The sequence below is a fragment of the Leptonychotes weddellii genome, chromosome 8, assembly GCF_054177405.1.
Source record: "Leptonychotes weddellii isolate Sample4059 chromosome 8, ASM5417740v2, whole genome shotgun sequence".
In the NCBI taxonomy this organism is placed as follows: Eukaryota; Metazoa; Chordata; class Mammalia; order Carnivora; family Phocidae; genus Leptonychotes; species Leptonychotes weddellii.
Window position 1 is genome coordinate 107,172,984 of NC_138376.1, and position 24,196 is coordinate 107,197,179.

A 24,196-nucleotide genomic window follows, 5' to 3' on the forward strand; every position below is an offset into this window, starting at 1 on the left:
GCTTCTCCCTCTCTCTCTGCCTCTCCCCCTGCTTGTGCTCTCTTTCTCTCAAATAAAATCTTAAGAAAAAAAAAAAGACTGTTCAAAAGGGGAGCTTAAATTGACAACTGAATTTGTTCATGTGAACTGCCTTCCACATACATGATGGCTAAGATGTGCACTGGGTTTGACATGCATTTTGGAAGAGATCACACAGAAGCAGCTGCTTTTTCAATAAACTTGGCCAGTTTCACATCTCTCTTGGTCAGTCCACCACAGTCATGTGACGTTAGGGTTATCCGCACCTTGTTGTACACATTGAAGCATTCCAGGTGATGATTCATCTCTGCTTGCAGGGCGACTCAGGACATAAAGCCAAATGCCCCAATTTTCTGACTTTTCGACTGACAGACGGACAAGTCTGGTTGGCACCCAGTAGCGCACATGCCACAGAGCTCATATTGCACTTGCGGAATGATAGTTGGAATTCCCATGCTTGTTTGAAGGGGCATTTTGTTTAATGGTGTATCATCAGTGTTTTATTGCCTTGATTATGATTTCCAATTGCTCCCATTCTGGCTACTTGATGACAAACTGTGAATTTGGCTTCATTATTATAAATTTGTTTTTTTTTTTTTTTAAAGATTTTATTTGACAGAGAGAGCACAAGCAGAGGGACAGAGAGGGAGAAGCAGGCTCCCCGCTGAGCGAGGAGCCCGATGTGGGACTCAATCCCAGGACCCTGGGATCATGACCTGGGCCGAAAGCAGCCGCTTAACAGACTGAGCCACCCAGGCATTCCAATTTGTTTGTTTTTTATGTTAAAACATTTTGTTTGTTTCGTTTTTTTGGGTTTTTTTAATTGTGTTAAAATAAAAAATATACCGAGACCAGCATTGAAAATTCGCTGAGGAGATGAAAACCAGTTTCGTCATCCAAACGAAGCTTAGTTTAGCTTATTTTGCAAGACCAGCTTGACCTGGGTCGTTTCTTGCTTATGCCTCTGGAAATCACAACAAAACTTAAAGTGTTTTTCAAAATTGATATGAGGTAACCACTAGCCCATTCCCTATCATTTAAGAAAATCCTAATATTATTTTAATTCTGATTCTAATAGTATAACCAATCCCTGTGAAGAATGAACAATCGTTGCTTTCTCATTATATTAGCAGTCTCGTAGCCATATATTCCTGAGGTTCATTCCATGTTTTGGTTTGAATGCTCCCTGTTTGGCAAACTGTCTCTTTGGTGTATGCACAGTAAACTTTTACTAATTGCTACTTCGGCGATTTATTTGTTTTACTTCTGTTATTCAGAAACTTTTGACGAGCGGAACATTGTTCTGTGGTGACACATATTTGAGGCAATGGTATTTGTGGCCCACAATTTTATCTAAAACTGGGCTTTGACATATGAACAATCTAATGCTAGAGAAGATGTGTACATAAAATCTACAACATGTGCTTGTAAAACGATAGTTTATCACTTACTTTTTCTCCTACTGGAAAATGAGACTATTTGCGGGTGCTTGGGGGCATCACCCTTACTTAAATGTGCTATGGTTCAAAAAGTTTGAGCTACACTGTTTAAACACATAGCTTGATAAAACTTTTAACAAACGGCAGCTACTTGTTTTGTGTTGGTGACATTAAGGAAAATGTCCTAAAAGTTAAAATTCCCATGAAAATATTACATTATGACAAGAGTCTTACTTTCACTTCTGTTATCAAATACTAGGAAGTACGAGGTGTCATGATTCAGCAAGACTTGATTGCAAAGCTTGATAGAGCAGCTTCAGACAGAAAGAGGAGCAAGCAAAGAGCTGGTAAGCCTGGGGCTAAGGAAGCAAACACCTCTACAGCACTGGGTTTCTGAGAAGAGGTCACGGAATCTGGGTATGTGGGCAACTCCAAGCTGACCCTGGGTTGAACATATCAATCCCTATACTTCAGAGATGCTGACACTGGGAGCTACTTGAATCCTGAATTCTGGCCCATAATCTTAGATCCCTAACGAGGCAAAAGCATGGCTGCCTCTGGATTATTTATATTCCAAGCCTGACTACTCTCTGCTGTTTAGGAGTGTCACCGTCACCAAGGCTCAGCTCAACCCAACAATAAATGGGACAACACGAGAAGGGAGGAAAAGAAGCCTGACGATGAAGGTCTGAGGCCCAGAATAATTTTCTAAACAGGTTCAAGTGCTTTTAGTGACTTTTTATACAGTGACTCGTGTACTGGAAGAGGAAGAAAGGGAAAGAATAGGAAAAAAAAAAAAAACCAAAAACAAAAAAACAAACCTCCCCCAAGGAACTCCCTAGCCTCTCTTTTAGGATCTGCCAAAATTCAAGACAACTCTCTATTTTGGGATAGATTATGGTTTCTTTTGAAGTACAATAGGACAAAAACTGAAGAACACCAAGTGAGTGAGCTGTGAGGTTTTTCTTCTTTTATTCTCACATCAAATCAAATGCTAAATGTTCAGGTAATATTTGCATTGCTATCAGGCCTCAGCTGAAAGTGGAGGGCTTTGAGAGGCCAGAACCCTAGGACAGGTGCTCCTTTAGACAGAGGGTGACCACAAGGTCATTGTGCCCTCTTTTATTTTTTTAAGATTTTATTTATTTATTTGACAGAGAGACACACAGCGAGAGATAGAGTAGAAGCAGGGGGACTGGCAGTCAGAGGGAGAGGGAGAAGCAGGCTCCCTGCTGAGCAGGGAGCCCGACATGGGGCTCGATCCCAGGACCCTGGGATCATGACCTGAGCTGAAGGCAGACACTTAACGACTGAGCCACCCAGGTGCCCCTCATTGTGCTCTTTTGGGCACCTATTCCAGCAAAGAGGGGAGGGTTATGACCTCTGTTATCACCTCCCTGGAGGAGAAATCATGGACCCATATGACATCTTGTCATAATTTTCCTTTGTTCAAAGTGCAGATGGAGATGTTTCTTCCCAACTTATTTATAGAGGCACAAGTATCAAAAGAACAAGAATTTCTTTAAAAAGAGTTTTAAGCAAGAGATTTGCAGGTGCTACATTTTCTCTTTCACTGGTGTAGGCTGTCTCCAGGGCAGGTGTGAAAATATCGTGGCATACCTCTTTTCCTAACTGTGGTCACAGCCCATCTGGAAGGAAAAATCAGTGCATGGTGATACCAGACACCCTAGGACTCAATTAGGAGATCTCCCGAGAGTGGCCCATTTCCTTCTGTTCACATTCTCTTCTGCTACACTACCACCTCCTTTCATGCTAGAGCAGAAATCCCAACAAGGCAGGGATTAAAATAATTTTTTAATAAGGAAGGTTTTTTTTTTTTTTTTGTCTATTTAGTTCAGGGTTGCATCCTCAGTGCTTAAAACAGTACCTGCCATGTAGTAGGCATGCAATAAACATTTGTTGAATAAATCAATAAATGTCCTTCATCTCATGCACCATGGATGAAGGTGATAGTAATAGCTAACATTTCTTATTCTTTTACTATATATTTAGCAATATACTAAGCATTTTACATACATTATTTTATTTAATCTTCACAACACCCACGAAATAGGTATTAATCATAATAATCCCATTCTTCTCACTTTATATTCTGAGGCTTAAGGGAATCTAGTAACTTCCCAAAGGGACTCAGCTAGGAAGTAGCTCTTCGTCACTACTCCACGTTGTCCTCAAGAAGTTTACAATTAGGGGCGCTGGGTGGCTTAGTCGTTAAGCATCTGCCTTCGGCTCAGGTCATGATCCCAGGGTCCTGGGAGGGATTGAGCCCCATGTCGGGCTCCCTGCTTGGTGGGGAGCCTGCTTTTCCCTCTCCCTCTGCCTGTGCTCTCTCTCTCTCTCTGTCAAATAAATAAATAAATAAATAAAAAGAAGAGCGTGAAACAGCCTTATTGTTGCCTCTATCAAGGGCTTCTTCTTTTTTTTTTTTTTTTTAAAGATTTTATTTATTTATTTGAGAGAGAGAGAGCATGAGAGGGGGGAGGGTCAGAGGGAGAAGCAGACTCCCCGCCGAGCAGGGAGCCCGATGCGGGACTCCAGGATCATGACCTGAGCCGAAGGCAGTTGCTTAACCAACTGAGCCACCCAGGCGCCCTCTATCAGGGCTTCTATTTTCCATTTGGAGCATATGAACCACATGGAAGTCTGTTAAGCTCCCAGGTGATACGCTTATTGCTGGCCCCAGACCACGCTTTGAGGAACAAGGGCTCCCTCTTCCCTTCCCCAGGCATTGCTTATGTTATAGGTTGCTGTGTTCCTCAAGCATCTTGCATGAAATGACCCCCACCTTCCTGGTTCTTACAATATCCGGGAAACACTGGAATTGCTCTTACCTTAGAAATTTTGATTAAACAGATTAATTTTAAAAATGAAAATACATTGATTTATTTTGCCTTTGATTTTTCTAGAATATCTGATAAAGCACACGTCTTATGTGTACAGCTCCATGAATTTTTACACACACACACAGACACGTATCAAGATATAAAACATTGCCGCCCCAGGAGTTTTCCTCAGGTCCCTTCTCAGGGAATATTACTCCCTCAAGGAACCAGGCTTCTGACAGCAATTGCCATAAATTAGTTTTGCCTGTTTTTCAACTTCATACAAATGGAATTGTTGAGAGCCAAGTAATGGTAGCCCCTGGCTTATGCTCCCCAGGTGCCAGAGCCCCTCCCCGGCTGGCCTCACTGTCGTGTTACCAGTGTGGCTCTCATCAGAGAAATCCTCTGTGACTCCTTGCTGGGGGCTCCAGAACAGACCAGGCGTCTGTCAGTTGGCCCTTTGTTTCTCTCTTCCTCTGGCTAAGAATATACATCCTCCAGGCTGCTGTGCCCTCCCCCCACTCCACCGTAGTTTCCAGATTCTCTCCCGTTATGGCTGCAGGAAGAAGCCCTCTTGGAGGGCAGGGAGAGAGAGGTCACCATCCTTCCTCCCCTTCCTTGCCCGTCTACTTGCCTCTCCTTCTTGTCTCCATCTCTTCTCTCTCCCTTTCTTCTACCCATCTGCCCTCCCTCCCTTCTTCTCCTCTCCTTCCTTTTTCTTTCTCTGTTTCCTTCCTCCGTCTGTCTCTCTCCTTACTGTCATCCCGGCAGCAAGTTTTCTCACCAATAACTCAGTGAAAGCACGTCTTCCCTGCCTCCATTCTCCTGGTGAGGGCCCCCATGCCTGCGCCTGGGGTGGCCAGGAGAGTCCCAGCACTACCGTTGAGCTCCGCTGGGGCCAGGGCTCTAAGATAGTGGTGCCAGGAGCCTTGGGATGCAGACCTGAAGGCCACGAGTGGAGGAGGTGAGCCAGGAGCAGTTTCCCTTCCTTTTCTAGCCCCTTCTCTTTCAGAGTCACTTCTCTTCCTAAAGGAAGTAAATGGGGAGGAGGGATTTAGCAAGAAGTCTCTCTTTTAACTCCTTCCTGACCCCCTCCTCCTTACCTCTATCCACTTCTTTCTAGTTCCCTCTCCATGCGCCCTGAATCACAGACAGTGTGCCAATCTCGCCCCCTGGGAAACATTTGATCTGAATTAAAAGCAGGGGACTGTGCTTGGTGGGGAGAATGAGAATGGGGACACACTTAACTGGTGCTGTGTTTGGGGACAAGAAGGTGGAAAGGGTCATTCTGGGTAAAACAGTAAGGGCGAGCCCTTTCTGAAGCGACCTCCCCAGACTCAGTTGCACACTGTGTCCTGAGGGGTATGGATAGATGTCTTCCCTCTATGTATTTGACATCACATTCCTGGAGCATCAGGCCCTGCCACTTTTTTCAACTGAGTTAATTATAGGATGATTAAAAAGAAATGCCCAGCAAAACTAAGGAAATAGTTTCTCAAGTCCAATCCTCTTTCTGGATGTGTCTATCATACCAGGGTTTCCAGCACTGTACAGAGGACCTTTTAAAATAGTTGCCAATTACTGCATATTATAGGGAAACAAAGACTGGCCAGATGTTTCAGACTCTGCTTATCTTAATATAGTCAAACATAAAGCTGGGCATCATTCTTTCTTCTCAAGTCTGAGTACATAATCAACACCTAAGGCATGATGCTGCCTGTATTAAGATGATCAGATGAACAACTCACATTGTTAGTATTCAATTATCATCCCCAAATATTTATTAAATGCTGACATATTGATGGAGCTGTGATTAGACCCTACATAAACCAAATTAATGAGACAGGTAACTACCCAGGCACGTTTCACTATTCAAAATAAACCATGACGCTAATAAGACATACAAAATAATGACACTGCTAGGCACGGCATTTTTAGAAAGTTCTGGGATAATTCCATTTTACCACTAGCTTTTGTGAAGATACTAACTTCGACAAAGCTATGAAATCTGTAAACAATTATGTTAGCTGTAACAGGATTAATTTAGGGTATAGTTTGGATTAAATATATATAGATTTCAAAAATATATCTATTATGTGTTATAAATATAAAACATACATATTAAAATATGTATGTTTATGTATTTATTATATATTATATATTTATATACAATACATATTTCATATAAAAAGCAATTTTTCTACAATCTTATAGAGCTTGTAGCATTTTAAATTCCCATTTCTCAGATAAGAATAAAGTGATTATTAAATCAAATTTTATTAAGTCCTTTATGTGCTTTAGCAAGGGAGGGGTGAAATCAGGGAAAACCTTCAAGAGGGATATGAATTGAATGTTAAAGAAGAATAGATGTCTGCCATGATGTCTTCATGAGGGAGGAAGGTTATTTGAAAAGTAAGTGGGCAGAGAGAAAAGGTCTGAAAACAATGGACAACTTAGTGTCGCTCAGTTTGTCTGGGGTGAAGAGTGGAAGAGACAAAGTCAGAAATTAATCTAGCAGGGCAAGCAAGAGTCAGATCATATCCTAGGACCTCGTGTTTCATTTGAAGAAGTTGGTGCTTCATTCTCCCACCAACAGAGGCCATTTAAACCTTTGGTGGCAAGTTGAGACTCTAACAAGAAAACATTGCCTCAGGGAAATGGACAAACCAAAAGGCAAGGGCTTGAACTAGGCAGTGGTTGTAGGGACAGAGAAAAAGGGAATGATAGAGGTGTGAGGGAGATAAAATCATCAGGGCTTGGACACCAGATGGGTGTGGGGAGGGAGGGAAAAGGAGCATTGGAAAATGATCCAGGTTTCTGTGTTCGTTCAGATGTCAAGATTGCTGTTTGGCTAAGAAGACAGTGCAGTCTACTGCAGTTCTGCAGGCTGTGATGTGGCTGGGGGGAGGCTCCTCCTAGCTTTCTGCTCCACCTACTTTAGCATGGGCCTCAGTCTTCACGGTGTCATCGTATTGTTACTGCAAGAAGCATGAGCTACTCTGCACATCACACCTATGGATCAGATTGGATGAAGAAGAAGGGTGAAGGACAAAAGGCTGAGTCTGTCCCTTGTTAAAGAGCTTTCCTGGAGGTCCCATCCCTGTGTTTATAATATGCGTTAGTCAGAACTCGTTTGGATAGCTACCCTTAGTTGCAAGGGAGTTTTTAAACTGGGTATATTTCCTTTCTGAACTCAACAGTGGTTCTGTTAGTGAAAAATGGGTATTGAGTGAACAACAGAGGTGTTTTCCACCGGTGATTTTTTAAAAAATATTTTATTTACTTATTTGACAGAGAGAGAGACAGAGAGAGCATAAACAGGGGGAGTGGGAAAAGCAGACTCTCCACTGAGCAGGGAGCTAGATCCCAGGACCCCAGGATCATGACCTGAGCCGAAGGCAGATGCTTAACTGAATGAGCCAGCCAGGCACCCCTCCACGGGTATGTAGGTGGATGCTGGTTTCATGCTCTGAGACAGGCGATGCACGATGAGTAGCAGGCCTGAGTGGAGAGACAATGAGTTCAGTTAGGGATGTGTTGTGTTTGAGGTGACTGTGAGTCATCCAGCTGCACTATTCAGCTGGCATCTCAAAATCATGAAAAAGCATGACTGATGATAATTTTGGGAGTCCTTGTCTTATATATAGCAGTTGGCCTTTCTCATCATCATAACTGTTACTGATTATATGCCTGGTTCCTTTCGGTGTTAAATCAGATTGGTTATTTGGTTCTTCATAGCAGTTGTCTTCACACTGGGGGGCTCCTAGGTGGAGAAAACTTTCCAAGGGGCCTATGAGCATAGATAGTTTTCAGGGAATCAATGTCCAGGTTCTCACTTCCTAAGCATACTCTTTGTTTGAAATTGATCTTCCTCAGAACTGGCTGGCATGTTTATCAGGGTTCTTCCTTTTGGCCTCTCCTCTCCTACTTTAAAGAGAAAGACATACTTCTACTGAGCTAGAATGTCATATTCCATCACTTGACTACCGATTTGTCATGAGAAATGTGTTACTTGTTTTATAATTTATTGCAAAAATGAGAAATTAATTCTATTACCACTACATGTTTATAATCTCAACTACTTTTAGCAATCTATTTTGTAAGATGGACTACACCTATTTATTTCTCAAGAATTTTCTTTTCTTTTTTTTTAAAGACCATTATTTTTTTTTAAAGATTTTATTTATTTATTTGACAGACAGCGAGAGAGGGAACACAAGCAGGGAGAGTGGGAGAGGGAGAAACAGGCTTCCTGCTGAGCAGGGAGTCCAATGTGGGGCTCGATCCCAGGACCCTGGGATCATGACCTGAGCTGAAGGCAGACGCTTAATGACTGAGCCACCCAGGTGCCCCCTCAAGAATTTTCTTGATTAAAAAAAAAAGAATTTTCATGATATTCCTTAAAATCCATATTAACATATTTATCTGAATTGATAACTGAAGTCAGGTTTCTGAAGAAAGAGATTGTATGTGATATGACTGATTTTGCCAGTTGGTTAGATAGTGAACATTTCCCCCAAATTCAGTGAGCTCAATCTGTTGCTTTAGCTCATCAAAATTTGGACAAAAATATATTTAAAACATGTGATAAGATAAAAATATTTTTATTATTAATTATGACTATGCAAAGATATACTGTTAAAGACGTTTTAGGTTCCCAATCCTTTTGAGTATTTTATTTTAGAAAATTCCTCTAAGTCAAAAGTAACATATATAATTAATAGTCATTTGATAAGTCTTGGCAAAGCTTTCTTGGTGAAAGTGCTGATATCTGGATAAAAATTTGGTGGCAAGCCAGGTGGTTTTCAATTCTTTTCTTACAACAAAATTGAAGGCAAGCATAATCAAGTTGTCATTTGATAGAACATGGAAAATAATTTAATGGCAAATCAGTAGTTGATATTTGACATAAAACTTAGAAAGAATTCAAAAAATTAAGTGACTTTGTTTCAGCAAAACCTTTTCTACCCCCCATACTTATTTCTAAACAAGATTTCTTAGTCCCTACATTTACAAAAATGAAAAATAGGAAAAGAGAGATACCAAATCTTTCTCATACCAGCAATAATACTATTCACAGATGAATATATGAACTAATTTTTAAAACGCAGCCTCATCCATCTTATTAAGAGATGCATTTCCAACAAAAAAATTATTTTATGTTTAATAATTATCTATCAAAAGTGTCAGCATATCGATGTTGTTTTGATCAGCTGTGTACTAGTAAGTATAATGATGGAAAATTTTAACATTTAGAGCATTATGGGCACATAAAGCAAAAAATGTTCAATTTATATACACATTTATGTTGCAGATAAGATAATATGGTGATCTATAAAAGACTTTGAGGCTTAGAATGATATTACATTTGGATAAATTTATGCGGAGGAGGTAGAATGGAGTTAGCCAGGAGCAAACTAAAATTTCTGACTGCTAAAAGGAACTTCTTGTTCAGATGTTTTAAAAACAAGATATTTGTGGGTATCAAATGGCTAGGATATTTAGATCCCTTTGGCTACTTTTAAAAGAGTGATGTAACAGTTTTAACAAATGTATCAATATTGATGCAAACTGGAAATTTTATTCTGTGCAGCTATTTAACCTTGCAGTAACAAGCACTCCTGGAATCAGCTTTAAAATGTGTGAAGGGATGCACAGTTTTAGAAAATCTTTGTGTCAACACATAAGGTTTTTAGGGTGTGGAGCAAAATGTAATTTGAAGACCACTGTCATTCAGGATAGCCGGTCCTTCAGGCCCTCCTGGGCTCCAGGCCCCACGTGGGTAGGCTATACACAACACACACTGGCTCCTAAGGCCCTACCCCACCCCCAGAGCCGGGTTAGCCCCCAGGCACCACACTTTTTCTAGAAGGTGGTGGTATTGTGAAGAGCTCTTTTAGGGGCTGGCTAGTTTGAAGATATTCTCAGGCCATGAGGCATAACCAGAGTGACCGACGAATGGCTGGAGTAGAGCCATCCAACAATAGAGACTCAAGGCCAAAGTTTTCTAGTGAAATTGAAGACTGTGTGTGCCGTTCAAGAACAAGAGAATGGGTCAGGAAGAACTTGGCCAGTTGTCCCTGAAAGGGAGTCAGGGGCTCTGAAAATGGAACCCAGCAACCACCCCTTGAGTCTTCCAGGTCTGAATAAACACAATAACACTCTTTGGCACAACTGATTACTTCAAAAGAGTAAGAAAGAGATGCTTTTAACTACAAGAAAATGTAGAGAATATTATGAGAAGAGTCCCCATTTGATTCACCAAAATGTAATGTTATCATTTTGTTATAGTTCCTTTAGCTCTTTCCCAATTAATTTCTAACTCTACCAGCAGTATATTGGAAGTTTTTTTAGCTTAGGAGAACTTGATATGTGAGATAGATTTTAAAAAAAGAAATATGTGGGTTGCTCATTGAATGCCTGAAACTTACGTTTTACAGTGAATTTCTAGTCCTGAGTTGTGTGGGTTTCATAATAATATACAGTTGGAGTCTCTCATTTTCACACTATGGCTAAGTTGATCCTTAAAGTCCGTCAAGTATTATCAGTAAGCTCAAGAAACTCGTTTCCAGGTGACTAGCTCAAACCCAGCTTATTATGATCACTAGAGTGGCTGCAAAATAATTACCACTCGTGATGTTCACCAACACATAGTAAAGACCATCATTAAAAGAATTTAAAACATTGATTCCATAGTTTTGTGATGAGCTCCACTCACGGATCCAGACAACCACACATCTATTGTCAAATAAGAGTGAGAGTGGGCTTTGTCTTGAGCGCTTTCCTAGGCTGCACACACCATTTCCTCTCCTCTGCTTTGCATCCCCATAGGACTTAGGTGTTCAGTATGTATTTGCCAGCATTGTGATAAGCAGATGCCATACACCCTCCAACTAGGATCAGATAATTTTATATTTGTGATCATGATCCACAGGAAGAAATACATTTTTTAAAAAATTGGCCCAGTACACACACACACACACACACACACACACACACACACATATTCTACTGGGATGAATAGTGTCCCCTCTGAATTCATGTTCACCTGGAATTTTAGGATGTGACCTGGTTTGGAAGTAGGGCTGTGGGGCACCTGGGTGGCTCAGTCGTTAAGCGTCTGCCTTCGGCTCAGGTCATGATCCGCTCGGTGGGAAGCCTGTTCTCCCTCTCCCTCTCCCCCTGCTTGTGTTCCTGCTCTCGCTCTCTCTCTCTCTGTCAAATAAATAAATATAATCTTAAAAAAAAGGAAGTAGGGCTGTTACAGATGTAATAAGTTAGGATGAGGTCATGCTGGATTAGGCTGGACCCTTCATCTATATACGACTGGTGTCCTTATAAATACAGAAGAGATACAGAGACAAACACGAGCCCAGGAAAGAAGGTCATGTGAAGACCGGGACAGAACTTGGAGCTATACAGCTGCAAGTCAAGAACAACCAAGGATCGCCAGCAACCACCAGAAGCTAGGAGGAGGCAATGAAGGATTCTCCTCTAGAGCCTTCAGAGAGAACGTGGCTGTGCCAATACCACCCAGTCTGTGGTGCTAGGAATCTCTCTCCCAGGGCACCTGGGTGGCTCCGTTGGTTAAGCATCTGCCTTCAGCTGAACTCATGATCCCACGGTCCTGGGATCGAGCCCCACTTTGGGCTCTGCTTAGTGGGAGCCTGCTTCTCCTTCTCCCTCCGCCTGCTGATCTCCCTGCTTCTGCTCTCTCTCTCCCTTTCTCTGTCAAATAAATAAATAAATAAATAAATAAATAAATAAATAAATAAAATATATAGTATATACCAATACAATATTTTCACAAAATAATGCTCACCTATATTGTGTGCAATATAGTCTGGTATTTTATTTTCTGATATATTCTGTTACGTTTTGTTAAGTTTCTGTTAAGACTGGGCTATGATGATATTGATTTCTTTTTTTTTTTGAAGATTTTATTTATTTATTTGACAGAGAGAGACACAGCGAGAGAGAGAATACAAGCAGGGGGAGTGGGAGAGGGAGAAGCGGGCCTCCCGCTGAGCAGGGAACCCGATGCAGGGCTCGATCCCAGGACCGTGGGATCATGACCTGAGCCAAAGGCAGACGTTTAATGACTGAGCAACCCAGACACCCCGATGATATTGATTTCATTAGGATGTCATGCTTTCTTCAATAAATCTTCAGGATGAAAGCAATGGACTAGATACTCCTAAAGGAAAGAGACTTCATAATATATTGGAAAATACCAAGAGTGGTTAATCATTAATGCAAGAAAAAAGCCACCATAGTCACTTGCATTATATTGGCATCATTAAAAGCCCCCAAAGGAGTGAAAGTATCAATGTGCTTTCAGAAGTGTGTGAATATTTCCATGCCACGATTCAGTGGCTCCACACAGAACACACGTAGGAAACCCACTTCTCTGTCCAACTCAGAGACACCTGAAACTACACCAATAGAGTCTTGTATAACTGTACACCTTTAAGTTTTATAGTGAGAGGGACTGATTTTCAGCCAGGTCCCAACAGTTACTAGATAAGTGACTTTAAGAGAAATTAATAAATATTTCTGAATTTCACCTTGCTCATCTGAGAAATAATGATGATCATGTACAGCGTTAGGTATAGAGAAAATACACACTATATGTGAGTTGTTTTCTATTCGCCCTTTATACTAATGTGTTCGGAGAAGGGGTCAATGGAAAGATCATGAGGACACCAGAATCTGAGAAGAGGGAAGAGATGGAGATAAAGATGCCCTAGGGTTGACCACAGATGCACAGAAATGCAAGACCCCAGGGGTTGTAGTGGTAACAACTACAACTATTGGGAACAATATGCCATTATTTGTACCACTACAATCAGTGTAATGATGACGATTATTGCATGTGGTTCTAATTTTAATTTTTTTCTAATTTTTATTTCTAGTTTTGTCAGATTTTGCCATCAGTTCTGCTAGTCATTAACTTTTGTATTTGCTTCTACATTGGTCTAGTAAACTACAAATATTAGAATACAAGATAAACTTTGATAACAAAGCAACTTAAATATACAGTGGCCTGAATAAGACAACAGTATAACTCTGTCACCTAACATTCGAGAACCAATGAGGTCAGGGCTAGTGGGAGGCTCTGCCATACCCGATAGGTGTCTTCTCCTTCCCAGAGCGCCTCATCTCCCACACGGCGGAAAGAGGGGGAAGGGGAGGAGAGCACACATGGCTTCCTTTTGGGGGATACCATTCTAAAGAGGCATAAATTACTTCTATCCACATTCTGTTGCCCCAAATTTAGTAATAGGATGACACAAACTGTGTGGACTGCTGAGAGATATATTTTATACCTTGGTAGTCCTATGCTCCCTGGAACTTGAAGTTCTATCATTAAAGGGAGAAACGGATTTGGTAGACAGTCTTGGCTGTAGTTCTCCCCAATTGCCTTCTACACATGCATACTTTTCTTTCTACTCACTGAACATATTTACTCCTTCCCTATAGGGGACAATTCAAACTCCCTTCCAGTAACTACAACTGGTTCAAAATCCAAGAGCTCTGGGTCATGTGCAGTCCTCTCCAGTCAGGCTGCAGGTAGATCTTTAGGCTTGTTGACCACAAATGAATAGAAAAGTGTGCCTCCCTCCACTTAGGCCCAAAATACAACGGAGTGGAAGAAACAGGGTAACTTCAGTTAATATTATCATTCGGAAAAGAGAAGGACGGGAAGCACATGGTGGTCATTGGTCAATGGGAATTATGAATTCTTGCTAGGTGGGAGCTATGAAGACTTGGGCCCTGGAAAACTCCAGAACCCTCTTATGCCCTTGAAAGGAACCTTTGTGAATGTCAGTGTGCATCAGTAGGCAAGGGCAGGCAATACAGACTGTGCCCACGCAATTCTGAGGAGCCTGCCCTGGATGAGCAAAATGGGAGAGAGATTAAAGAGGCCTTATCATTTACCATCAGTCTAGGGGCAAATCAGGACTTTCTGGACTTACTGTGGCACAGAACAGGAGTCATTTACTTCTTTCCAGATAAATGGCAGGATGATGAGATGCATGTGCCATGTCTGGTTTTTGTAGCCCTAATAACACCATCTCCATGTAATAAATACAGTAGCAAGATTGCTGTTGCTGCCGCCATGGCCAGGATGACTCACTACCAATGCTATTATTAATACTGCAACCCTCTTTGCAATGAAATCTGGGTGAAGTGGTTGCCTGTTTGTCACTCTGAAGTTGCAATGCACCAAATGGTAATTTTGTAGGCTGAAAGATGGAAAAACTTAATTCAACTTCCTGGGCGCCTTACCCTGAACACAGTGTGGTCTTAAGGGATTATCTGGCTCATTCACTGTTTTGTTTCTCCTGGACCACAGTTAAATAATCACAACAGACCTGATTGTTAGTACTGCGTCTCAAGAAATTTTCTTGTAATCTTGTAAAACTAAATGAATGATAGGCTCTCTGTAACAAAAAATGCCAACCTATTTTTAAACGTGCAATGTCACAACAAACAAAATAGCACCGTAGAACATCATGCACACTTTTCATATGTTGAGCACTGTCCATAGATTTGAGTCTGAGTCCATTTGTGGGCAAATACCAGTCACAAGTAAAGGAAGCTTTGAGGAGGTTATTTCATGAGAGAACGAAAGGCAAATTCCTTCCAGTAGTCACAAAAGAGAAAAGAGATATGTCCCTTCTACGGTCAAATAAATGGAATGTTCTGAGTGTTAGCAACAGCGACATTGCTATTCACAGTAGAGGCTCTAGCTAGGGGACTCCGACTGGGGTAGAAGGGCATGAAGATGAAGAAGGACTTCTTACTATATGTGTTTCTCTGTGTGTGTCTGTGTCTCTCTCTTAACACACACACGCACACACACATTTTTTCCTTACTTAGTTTTGGGAGGCAAGGTCACTTGATAGCTTAGGTTCGGACTTTGGAGCCAAGCTCCTGTGACCTCGTTCTGGGACTCTGTTAAAGTTATTTAACTCCTCTGAACTTCAACTCGCTTTTTAGAGATTATTATGATCATACCAGCTTCTTAGAGTTGTTGAGGGAGTAAATGAGATAACGTCTATAAGGTGCTTGGTGCAGAACGTGGCACATAGTGCTATGGGGAGCGCTGTGAATTGTGTAAGACTGTTGAATCACACACCTGTACCTCTGAAATGAATAATACATTATATGTTAAAAAAAAAAGAAGAAGATAGCAAGAGGGGAAGAATGAAGGGGGGAAATGGGAGGGGGAGATGAACCATGAGAGACTATGGACTCTGAAAAACAAGCTGAGGGTTTTAGAGGGGAGGGGGGTGGGGGGATGGGTTAGCCTGGTGATGGGTATTAAGGAGGGCATGTTCTGCATTGAGCACTGGGTGTTATACGCAAACAATGAATCATGGAACACTACATCAAAAACTAATGATGTAATGTATGGTGATTAACATAACATAATAATAATAAAAAAGTACATTCTCATTAAACATGAACCATTTCTTTTATTCTCACAGAATGATTACATACTACAGTGTAACATTTTAATGGACTGGAATTGTGTTTAAATTTTTAAAGGGTTGGTTTTTGGAGGAAATAGCATTAAGAATAAGTATACATCAATCTGTTATTATCAGAGCACTTATAAATATCTCATGATAAAATAATGAGAAAATGGTGTTTACTATCAGCCCCAAAGTTTAAGTCTATATTTTGTAGTTAACTTAGATGCTTAAAGAGCAGCATCAGCTCTTTTAGTACAGTGTCATTACATTAAATATATTGGAAGATATTAAACAGTTTATAATATTGTGACAAATGTGTAACCCATATGCAAAGGGCAGAGCATGAAAAAGTAACAGAATTTTTTAAGTATTGAAAAGGGCTTTCTGCAGGAATAGCAGTTAGAGGACTGGTTGCAAGGTCTGCATATTAAGTAAAAATCTTTTTGTCCTTGCCCTGAAGCTGTGGAAGAAGAGAGATCATTTCAAAAGGGATCCAGGAAGCAGCTATAGAGAAAGGAGTCAAATATTCCTTAGGGACTTAATCCTCCCCTCCAGAAACCACAGGGATGGTAGAAATTGCTCTTCCCAGGAAGGTGTGAGCAGGGACCCAAGATTCTAGAGGACAACGGGAACCCTGAGAGCTGAGAAGTCGAGTGAGTCATAGTGACAGCCAGCGGAAAAAGCAGGTGCCCACTGAGGCTCATGATAAGAATGCACCAGAGGCTAAAGAAAGACAGAAAAAGGTTGTGGTCCCGGAGCCAAGGTGTCTTCCCTTGGAAGATTGTTTCTGGGGCCTACTGAGCAGAGGGAAGTCACAATTTGGAGAAGGTGGAATGAAGGACAAAGAATCACAGATGAAACCAGGAGTCCTACCTTTGGGACTTCACAGAGACGTCAGTGCACTCAGTGGAGGGGTTAGTATTATGGATGAATGGACGTGAACACCAGCAGTGAGAGGAGGTATAAAAGCATTGACGTAAGTATGGTCGCCTGAGGAAAGCCAAAAAGCCCAAAGGAATTCGGGGAGAATCTTGCAAAGTCATGACTACCACAAGAGACAGAGTACAACCCAGGAGAGGGGAAGGCTGAGGACAATGACTGGGACTGAGGCTGTGTCCCCACTGACCTGTGGCTGGAAACGAGTATGAAAGCATGTGGTAACTGCGGGCAAGTCACTCCTGTGTATTTTATTGATACCAGTGTATGTCCACATTAAAAACTTGGCAAATCCATGTGTAGCCTGGCTTCCTATCAGTTGATTTCTTTATATCCTCAGTTTCCAAAGGAAAGAATCCTGTTAAGATGTTTCAATAACATCATCAATAACAATCAGTTCAGAGGAAACTGATTCAAAGTAAACAACTAACCCTCAATGTATCCAGAAGACGATCTCTTTGGAGAAGTAGTATGTGCCATTGTAATCATAATAGAGCACATATTTTGGAATCAGCCAGATCCATCTCTAGTACTAGGTGGAGAGGTGGGCACATTTTTTTACCTACCCTGGCATTATCTCCTCATGTCTAAAATAGGGATAGTGATGGCAACCTTGCAGGGCTGTTTGTTTTTTAAGATGAAATGACCTTATCCATGTCAAGTATTTGGAACAAGGTAGGTGCCCAGTAAATGGTAATCCTTTTCTCATGATTTTTGACCTTGCTGAGAAATGCAGACCCAGAGACAGGTCTGACAGGCAGCCTGACGGGTATGACCCCTGGGCCACGAATTATCAAGTCATGCAGACTTTCCAAGGGCCTACTGAGGTTTCCAGAATCAGACTGCTTGGGCTCAGATCACTCAGTAGAGGTTTGACCTTGGAGAAATTACTTATCCTCTCTGTGAGTTGAAGTTCTTCTGTATCAGTGAAAGTAGTAATCCTCACAAGGTGGTTTTGAGTGCTAAATGAAATCATTTACTTAAGGCACTTAGAATGATCTGAGAAAGGCAGAAATGGGGTGAAGTTGATGGAGAAAAAGTTCTCAGAAGGTCAAAATCTGCTATAGCAGTCTCCCGAATTGCCTAGTTAGGCCTTGGTCAAAGGTAGCACGGGGGGGTAGCATGTTGATTGCCAGGCCCCCTACTAGCAGTCCCTGTGGATGATTCTCCAGAGAGACATTGCAGCATAGGTCCAAACCTGGGAATGGCCTCTTCTACTCGAATATAACGCCATCCAATCTGGTAGAGCCAATATCTTAGCGCTCCAGTCCCCCACGGCCAACTCTGGATGGGTAGCCTTTCCTTAAAATCCCCTCAATGTTTATTTTCTCAGTTGCTTATTTTCTCTTCTCCCCACTGAAACGTAAGCCTTCTGAGAACAGAGACATTGAATTACCTACTTCTGTGTCCCCAGAGCCTAGAACAGAACCTGGCACAAGGTAGACATGTAGACGCTCCAGAATTTTTGCTGAATGAACTTATATGCATTCCTCTCCTGATCACACTAGATCATTTCTGACACTTGTATCCAAGGTGTTATAATTCATCAAGTCTCTTTTGGGTGAAAGTGACAGGAAACCAAAACTCAATAGCTTCAATAAAAAAGGAAATTTATTAGTTCATATACTCAAGAGATCTGAGAGTTGAGTCTGTGGCCTCAAACAAGGTAATCAGGGTCCTGTAGCACTGCTTTCCTCTGTGTTTGGCATCATAGGTTTGAGATAAAAATTGTATGTGGGAAGTTTTGGGGGGAGTGTTCTTGGTATAACCATGTTTGAGAAGAGTAAAGAGTGCAGGATTGAGCAGGAGGCAGCTGATTCTATGGATAGCTCTGGATAACTCCCTAGGACTGCTTTGCTTGGAAGGAAAGGGTCTGGGCCTTTATAAACCCTCACCCCCACATTATGCAGTCATTTGGGCCAGGTGGCTATTTGGCTGAAGGCATGTCATGGAGAGCAGCTCAGCTGAGAGCCGTCATTTGCCAATATTCTAAGCAACTGGGGAAATAAATGTTCCAGTTCTGAAGCAATGATCTGGGCAGAGTGCCATGCGCCCAGTTGGTTGACTTTATTCTCAGGCACTGTCTTTCCCTGTACCACCGATGATGGCCACCAGCAGTGAGGCTTACACAATCCTGGGCAGCTGCAATCTTTCCTGGTTGTTTCAGTGAAAGTCCCAGTGAGAACATTAATTGGCTTGATTTGAGTTACATGCCTATCTCTGAACCAGTCATAATGCCATGGAGATGTAGTTTTTCGGATTGTTCAGGTTGTATTATATGCCACCCTCCCTGTAGAACTAATGGTGATTACTGTAAAGATTTCAGTTCAGGAAGAAAGTACAACGGATACTGAGCAGTTAAATCGAATAGTTGCCGATACAACCTTATTATGGGCTGACTTGTGTCCCCCTCAAATTCATATGAAGTCCCAACCCCCCAGTCTCTCAGAATGTGACTCATTTTGAGGTAGGGTTTTTACAGAGACAATCAAATTCAAATGAGGTCATTGGGGTAGGCCCTAATCCAACATGACTGGTGTCATTATAAGGAGGTGAAATTTGGACACAGATAACCATACAGAGAGAATGCCGTGTGACCCTGAAGATAGATGGCCATCTACAAGCCAAGGAGAGAGGTCTGGACCAGCTCCCTCCCTCCCAGTGCTCAGAAGGAACCATCCTTGCCAACACCTTCCTTCAGACTTCTAGCATCCAAAACCATGAGACCATAAATGTCTGCTCTTTAAACCACCCAGTTTGTGGTCCTTTTTTATGGCCACTTGAGCAAACTAATACAAGCCTGGGCCATTAAAATTTTTAGGCCACAAGATTTCCTGAAGTCATAACCCAGATAATAAAAGAGGTTGGTTGTTTGTCCTGTGATTTTGGCTGCCCAGGATTTAGCAGATTGAAACATCGAATTGCTCAGTGAAAGCAGCACATTCTGCTTGGGAGAAGTGCAGTCTATTTCAGCTATTCTCCCCAACTTCTCTCAACTACGGTTTCATGAGAGGATCAAGCTTTAAAGCCTTCAGCGTACACACCGAATTAACTTTGTGTCTGCAATGGCACTAGTCCTTGGGGGATAATTGAGAATAGTCACTCCAATCAGTTTCTGCAGGGCTTCATTTTCTCATAGAACCCCTCTTGGGAAAAGTCACTGGACTAGTGGTCCAAATGTTCTCTTTTGTGCTACCAAACTCATCAAGTCACACATCTGTCCTCTGAGTGTTCATTTATGCACCTGGCAGTTGCCTTGCCCGACAAGTCAACATCATTGAGAAAAAGCAGTGGGAAGATGCTGCCACCACCTTGGTCTTCTTATGACACCACAGTCCTCATCTCGTGTTGGGAGCATCCCTTCTGATGGTGTAGAGCTCCATCCAGTCAGAGAAAGCAGGAGCGAGTGGGGGCAGAAATGAGCAAAACACTGAAAGCCTTCACATCCTCCTACTTCTTAAATAGGTCATTTCGGTAAAGTTAACCCAAGAGTAGAAAATGTACAAGTTAAAACGATGACAGCCTTAGATAGGGGCGGTATTATAGGACTTAGTACAGGCCCAAGAATCTGACTTTTGATGTCTACGTAAGGCCAGAGATATTCTCGGCTGTCTATTTTGTGCCTGGATGTGTCATTTCGTGCAGGCTAACTTCTCACCTATTTCTTCCTTTGGATAAAAACCCCAACAAGCCCCAAGAATTGCTGATATTCTTTATTCCTCTGAGGGCCTCTCTAACTAGAATTTTGATGCGTTTTTTTTTTCATCATAAAATACTCTTTTTTTACTTCTTTGAGCTTATACAATTTCATATTTAGTTTCTCTTTTTTTTTTTTAAAGATTTTATTTATTTATTTGACAGAGAGAGAGAGACAGCGAGAGAGGGAACACAAGCAGGGGGAGTGGGAGAGGGAGAAGCAGGCTTCGCGCGGAGCAGGGAGCCCGATGCGGGGCTCGATCCCAGGACCCCGGGGATCATGACCTGAGCCGAAGGCAGACGCTTAATGACTGAGCCACCCAGACGCCCCGTATATTTAGTTTCTCTTAAGTCTAAGAATTTTTTTCATTAGTAACAATGCTCTGTAAACATCATTTTTAATGGTTTGATAGCATACATTCTGTGAATATATCAAGAGTTATTTAAAATAATTTCTCCATAGCTGGGAATTTAACTTATTTTCAATTTTTTATGCTTTAAATAAATAACAACTATAATAACCTTTTGTGCATATGTCTGTTGACATTTCAAATTATTTCTTAGGATATAGATTCTTAACAGCAAAATAAATACATCATAGATTTTGGCCATTTTTGTCCTCATTATCTTTTAAAGTTGCAAATGTAATAATTGTTTACAATAATTGTTTATCTATAAAGCAGTCATGAAATACAGGAGATCTAGCTTATACTTTTCTATCAAAAAGTAATTAATATATATAATCTCCCTTCCAAACAAATAAAACCATCTCTTACTTCAATTATCTGGACTTTTTTTTCCTGATAATCATTATTAAGCTTCTATTTTCTTAATCACATTACGAACAATTATTTCAACTTAACTCTAAGTTTTACAAATGGCTTTGCACTACTGTTTCACTTCTTGCTTTTTTGGGAATGTCTCTTCTTTACTCACTAGATTTTAAGGTCATAGTGGGAGCGGCCATGTTCCCATATGTGACTTTGTCACTCAAGCTACAGTTGATTGTGTCACTCAGAGGTGAAGCTCTGACCCAAATTAGGATACAAGCTCCTTATTCCCTGAGAAAGTTAAGAGTCGAATTAGGAGATTCAATCTTCAGTTGGCTGTTTGGCTTCTCTCCCGGGGGAAGGAGTTATAAACTCATTTTTCACCTCTTAGAATGGATTCAGATAAATACTTTTTTAACATTTATTTATTTTTTTCATATGTAAAGTAGACTCCACGCCCATTGTGAGGCCCGAACTCAGAACCTGAGATCAAGAGTCAAGTGCTCTACCAACTGAGCCAGCCAGGTGCTCCTCAGATAAATTTTTTAATGCTTTCTTGTGTTCACAAGGAAGAATGAGAAATTCCTAAATGCCAAAGACTAAAAGCAGTAAAAGCACAAGTTAAAACTCTCACAGGCTAGATTAAGGTATGATCAGATTCCGTATCAGATTAAGAACTTGAATTTTAATGTCTACATAATGACCAGAGACATTCTTTTTTTTTTTTTTTTAAAGATTTTATTTATTTATTCATGAGAGACAGAGAGAGAGAGACAGAGGCAGAGGGAGAAGCAGGCTCCCCACGGAGCAGGGAGCCCGATGCGGGACTCGATCCCAGGACCCTGGGATCATGACCTGAGCCGAAGGCAGACGCTTAACCGACTGAGCCACCCAGGCGTCCCGACCAGAGACATTCTTGATAAGCTCTTTTGTACATTGATCTCTTGGGATCTGTTTATTCTTATACCAAGCCAAGTCTCATTAGATATATTTTAATAGCTGGAAAGTCTAGTGTCTTCAGATTACCACTGATTTTTATTTTTAAAAGTTAATCTCAAAAAAAATAAAAGTTAATCTCACTCATTTTTTTCTCTAGCTAAAAATCAGAATCGTTTTAAGATCCTCCTCCAAATTCTATTACAATTGTAAGAAAGGAAGAGAAATACATATTTAGGAGGCTGGCTTAGATGTTCCAAGGTTTTAATTAATTACCATGATGATTGCCCCAAGATTTATTCCAGCTCACTACCTTTCCTTACTCCAAGCTTGGAGTTCTTTCTTTTTTTTTTTTTAAATATTAAAAAAAATCCTTTTCATTATATTTGGTTAGCCACCATATAGCACATCATTAGTTTTTGATGTAGTATTCAACGATTCATTAGTTAGCATATAACACCCAGTGCTCATCACAAGTTTGGAGTTCTGTTAGTTTTCCACTAAGGTTTTAGAGAGAGGTGGCCTCCTCTGATGTAATTTTTGTTTTGAGTTACATGTCTTTATTGCAGTTTCTTTGTCAACTTGATCTAATTTGCTCTCTGTCTTCCAGAAATTCTTCAAAATTTCTGGATAGCTAATAGTACTCTTTCATGTATTTTTTCCATATATCTTTTATAGAATTCAATGAGATTTGGGATGAAATGGTGATAAACATGCGCTCAGCCTGCAATCTTAACCTAGAAGAACTTTTTAAGTTGGTGTGTGTGCATGAATATACATAATAAATACATCTATTTTAAAAAGATAAATAATGGGGCACCTGGGTGGCTCAGTCAGTTAAGCGTCTTCCTTCGGCTCAGGTCATGATCTCAGGGTCCTAGGATCGAGCCCCGCATGGGGCTCTCTGCTCAGCAGGGATTCTGCTTCTCCTTCTCCCTCTTTGCTTGCTCTCTCTCTCAAATAAATAAATAAAATCTTTAAAAAAGATATATCACACACCATCAGGGAAATGCAAATCAAAACCACAATGAGATATCACCTCACACCTGTCAGAGTGGCTAAAATCAAAATGCAAGCAATAGCAAGTGTTGGGGAGGATGTGGAGGAAAAGGAACACTCTTGCACTGTTGGTGGGAATGCAAACTGATGCAGCCACTCGAAAACAGTATAGGGGTTCCCCAAAAAATTAAAAATAGAACTACCCTACTATCCGGCAATCACACTACTGGGTATTTACCCAAAGAATACAAAAACATTAATTAAAAGGAATACATGCACCCCTGTGCTTATAGTATCATTATTTACAGGAGCCAAGATATGGAAGCAGCCCACGGTGCCCATTGATTGATGAATGGGTAAAGAAGATAGAATATTACTCAGCCATAAAAAAAGAATAAAGTCTTGCCTTTGGCAACAACATAGATGGAGCTAGAGAGTATAATGCTAAGCAAAATAAGTCAGAGAAAAACAAATACCATATGAACTCACTTAATGTGGAATTTAAGAAACAAAACAAATGAGCAAAAGGGGAAAAAGAGAGAGAGAAACCAAGAAACAGATTCTTAACTGTAGAGAACAAACTGGTGGTTACCAGAGGGGAAGTGTGTGGGGGGATGGTGAAATAGGTGATGGGGATTAGGGAGGGCACTGTGTAGTCATGAGCACCAGGTGATGTATGGAATTGTTGAATCACTGTGTTCTACATCTGAAACTAATAAAACATTGTATGTTGACTAACTAGAATTAAAATAAAAAGTTATGTATATATTATACATATATATGTCTCATATATGACATATATATGACATACGTACATACATATATATATGATGAAACTGCTTTCCATGAAGGTTTTGCAAACCTACATTTCCATCAGCTGAGTATCAATGTAATATTTGAGTATAGCATCTCCACAATTGGATTTTATTAAACAAACACATAAAACTCTATGCCATTTAAGACAAAAATCAAATTAAAATTTGTGGCTTCCGTGGTATGTATGTTTTTCTAAATATCACCATTAGTGATATTTAAAACTCATCAGTTAATTTCTGTTTTTTTGTTTTTTTTTT

The 24,196-nt window shown here is 40.8% G+C and overlaps 1 pseudogene; it reads right to left on the reverse strand.

Moving 5' to 3' along the window:
• Positions 1–181: 181 nt before the first annotated feature.
• On the reverse strand, positions 182–350 carry LOC115940362 (pterin-4-alpha-carbinolamine dehydratase 2-like; annotated as a pseudogene).
• Positions 351–24,196: the final 23,846 nt, after the last annotated feature.